This window comes from Leopardus geoffroyi, chromosome C1, assembly GCF_018350155.1.
Source record: "Leopardus geoffroyi isolate Oge1 chromosome C1, O.geoffroyi_Oge1_pat1.0, whole genome shotgun sequence".
In the NCBI taxonomy this organism is placed as follows: Eukaryota; Metazoa; Chordata; class Mammalia; order Carnivora; family Felidae; genus Leopardus; species Leopardus geoffroyi.
In genome coordinates, this window is record NC_059328.1 from 73,081,424 (window position 1) to 73,086,113 (window position 4,690).

A 4,690-nucleotide genomic window follows, 5' to 3' on the forward strand; every position below is an offset into this window, starting at 1 on the left:
TGGGATCAAGCCCCACATTGGGCTCTGTGCTGGGCATGGAACCTGCTTAAGATTCTCTCTCTCTCCCTTTGACCCTCTCCCCTACTCATGCGTACTCTCTCAATCTAAAAAATAAGAAATTAAAAAATAAAGAAATCTGTAAGAAGGCTGCCAAATTGCCTGTTTATGAGATGAAATATCCTTGAAAATTGAAGGGTTTAAACCACTTGATTAATATTGTAAAGCAATTAGATGAACAGGGCATTCCTCTAACAATGAGAGAAAATGGAATCATCTCCACCCCTCCATCCCCATGTATAGAACATGTAGGAAGATAGACTTCCTTTGATCATGTAAGACCATATAGCTCTTTATAACCATAGATACAACTCCTTAATGGATATGAATATACAAGTTTGAGAGTAAGAGCAAGAAAGAGCTTAAGTACCACTTTGTGGAATAGAGAAAAAGTATTTGGAGTACCAGGAACTTAATAATCCTGAAAGGAAAAAGTGAGAAACAGAGAGTGAGAGAAGGAAAGGGAAAGCTGGGCACTAAGTAGAAAGAAGGGCATGAGATCCCCTTAATGGTGGGATGTCCCAAGAACATAAAAGAACATGTGATTTCACATTGTTCCCTATTTATTTTTTATTTTCTAACATTTATTTATTTTTGAAAGAGAGAGATAGAGTGCAAGCTGGAGAGAGGGAGACACAGAATCCAAAGCAAGCTCCAGGCTCTTAGCTGTCAGCACAGAGCCTGAAGTGGGGCTCGAACTCACGAACTGCAAGATCATGACCTGAGCCAAAGCCACTTAACCAACTGAGCCACCCAGGCACCCTACATTGCTCCAAAACCCACAAAAACAGTAACAAAAACCAGCCATTTCCTTTTCAGGATTTGGAACTGATTTGGAAATAAACATAGAAGTCAGTTCACCAAAATATCAATGGTGAAGTTGGACTAATAAATATGACTTGACCTAAAGCCACAATTGGGATTTCTAATGCTTCTCTCCAAGTCTAGAACTCAGATACTCCCTCTGCCAGACCCAAACCATAGTCTGCAAAGTTATCTGATTTGGTGTCGAGAGAATCACAACCTCACACAAAATGGACACTAGTAGTGGGGAAAGAGAATGGTTTCCAGATGTGGCTCTAGAAGGTGGGAATGAACCCTGAACCATGTGTACTTAGAAGGGAAAAAAAAATCTAGAATAGAATACACACACTGTTGACTGATAGATCCAAAGGAGCAGGAGGAGGAAATATCATTCCATCCAAGAAATCATAAATGAAATCATACACCATATACCTGCCTCAATATAACAATCCAAATCCTCTTTCCATAAGGAAAGAAACTTGCTATTATTCTCTGAGCATGTGTCTGACCCAAAATTTAAAAATTCCTTAACAGGAGACCTCTGTCACCATGGTAATCAGAAGTCTGTCCCTCTCTGGATACTTTAGAATTATTCAGCTAAATTCCCAGAGAAGAGGAGAATCTGGAACGGGATGTTAAAAAGAATGAAAGAACGTAAAATTAGTATCTCATTTTCTTAACTTGACATTCTCCCAGTAAGGAACACCAGGAACTTCTCTTATTGATAAATTTAACATGGGAAGAGACAAATCTGTTTCTTTTATGGCTTTTGGGAAACAGTGTTACTCATTCAAAAGTGAATCACCTTGGTTTATCACAGCCAATAAAATTTCTGTGAGAGATAGAATGAGAGTAGGATAGGAAATTATTAACACAGTAAAGATAAATTCTCCTAAGATCCTAAATGCACAACCAAACTGTTAATACTGCATAATAGAAAATCAGTATTCAAATCTAGAATCAATCATTATTCAAATTTTACCATTTTCCTTTTGGGGTTAAGATCTGAAAACTAAAGTTCACAAAAACAGTATTTAAAAGTTGAAGGTTTTTATATATATGAAATGTTTTATACACACCAAACTGATGATTTCACAGACATTACTGTCATAATGATACCAAGTTTTTTTTCTTTTTGTCAAGTGAAACATGTATTAAGATTTAAACATATGTTTAAAAAAATTTAAACATACATTTAGTAACATTTAAGCATATATTAAGAAAATTGTAGAATGGGTATATGAACATGACAACAATCCTGAATGTGCATGGATAAGATTAGGAAACCTAGTGTATGGTGGTTATCTCATTCTCTTTATTTTATTGTTATTTATTATTATTATTTGTCACTTGAAAAAAAGAAAAAAAACTTGGTATCATTATAACAGTAATATTTGTGAAATCATCAGTTTGGTATGTTGGATAACAACTAAATTTTTTCAGAGTTCCTTGTCTCAGTAATAGATAAGGAAACCCAACATTTAAGAATGCCTTAAGTGAGACTGTTTGCTTCAGCAGGATTTGATTTAGATGAATTTAGCAAATTCCTTTCTGATTTGTGACCAGCCAGCTTCTGCCCAGAATGTCTGTTCAGGTTGGGTTGATGGAGACAGTGGCCCTTGGGGCTGGACCAGCCAACTGAAAAATCTCTAAGAGGCAGACTCGCAATGAACAGAGATGGCTATGGGATACTAGAGCAGCTTTCCACTTTCCTTTTTATGAAGAGTATTATAAATTCAGCAAGGGATATAGTTGGAAAATAAGTCAAGAGTGTACATTTGTCTCTAATTCCATGGGGGTCCTTTTTCAGGATCCCTGAATCACCACTCCTTTCTGTGCCACCAGGAATAAGTAGAGGGTGATTGTTACAAATACTCTTCTATTTTCATGGAGCCATATGTGCCCAGTGCTTGTAGGGAGATTTTCCTAATTCCTGTGGCAAAGATGAAGCAGCTCTCTTCCAACCTAATAAACAGGAGTTTCCTGATTTTATTGAGAGAGTAATAGCACCTCCTCAAATATCACACAAACGTTAAAGGGGTTCTGAGTGTTTCTGGTTTCTCCAACATTTCAAAGGTTTTGAACAAGCTTCTATTTAAGTATTGTGATATGTCATTATTTGGGGTTAAAATGATAACCATTTACTAATTCAGTCAGTCCATCAGTCAAAAACAATTTTCTGAGCACCAACTCCATGGGATGGGTGCATGCTTGGTTTGTTTGAAGACCCCAAGCTGGAATTCAGGGAGAGGTAGGGGGCAATAGAAGAGAGGTCAGCAAGGGAACCAGGGAAAGACTGCCTCAGATATATCTCTTGATGCTCAACCCCTACCGCCTCCAAGTAATCACATTTCCCTAGAGTTGCCAGTGTAACAGCTCCATCCTGTATCTTGTACAACATATTAATTTCATAAATGTAAAATTACCCCATAATATTCATGAGGGAATGGAAGGATGGTAGAGAATGCTGCCTAAGAGGTCAAAGTCTGGGCACATGATAAAATGCCTCTCTTAAAGATGCTGTCTTTTGAGAATGCAACATGATTTCCTCCTACAGAAACTCTTCTTTTAAAGATATTTTCAGGGAGCCTGGGTGGCTCAGTTGGTTAAGTGTCCAACTTCGGCTCAGGTCATGATCTTGCAGTTTGTGAGTTTGAGCCCCGCATAGGACTCTGTGCTGACAGCTTGGAGCCTGAAGCCTGCTTCAGATTCGGTGTCTCCCTCTCTCTCTGCCCCTCCATCACTCATGCTCTGTCTCTCTCCCTCTCAAAAATAAACATAAAAAAAATGTATTTTCTGGTCTTCTATTTCTTGCTCTTTTTTGGTTTCTGATGAATTCTGTTTCCTTTTGCTTTAGAATTAGACATTTTTTATTCATCTTTACAAGTTCCAAAACTAACCCCTTTCTCCTTTTTAAAAGAAAAAATCTTATTATATTGTTTGCCTTATAAAATCCTATTGCCTTATTGTGAAGTAATTAAATCCATGGGCTTTGGGGTAAGAATACAGTGTTCAGATCCTGACTCTGTCATTTGCTATGTATGTAATCTTGGCAAGTTACTGAAATTGTGTGCCTCAGTTTCCCCATGCATAAAATGAAGATTATATTCATACTTACCTTAGAGAGTTACAGTGAAAATTAAGAGAGAGAATCTCTGCCCTAGTAAGCACTAAATAAATGTTAACTATCAAAATTATTCATTCTGCTTCAATAATAATTAGCACATACCAGACTTTTTTGATATACTTATATAAAAACATTCTATTCATTGTTTACTAAACAGGATTTTTAAATATAATAACTATCAAATATTCCTTAATTTGTCAAAGTCTTTAAATTTTTAAATTAAGTTTCAAGGCCATCTTACCTAATTTGGTGTTATTTATATTTAATAACTTTACATTCTCTTCAATTATTTATACTTTGGAAATAATCTAAATAATTATTAAGTCTCTCTGTAAAACTGAATAACAATCTTACCATTATTTTTTCTACTCATTTCATTATAAATTTTTTTTAATTTTTACATTGTACTGTACAGAAAATACAAGTTATATGTCTATATATAGGAAATAAACCAGAATTAGAAAATATAAAAAAAATGTTCCAAGAGGAATATGTGTAATTTTTTTATAAAAAGATCAATCTCTTCTATGTTTTAGATCACTTTTATAATAACATACAATAAAATGATTACGTAAACTGACATCAAACATTTTGCATATGTAACATTGACCTTTATACAAGCAACGTCCCATTATCAGCTGACATTGATAAGGTTTAGGGCTATATATATGGAGAGAGAAACAAAGTGAAAGAAAAGCCTTT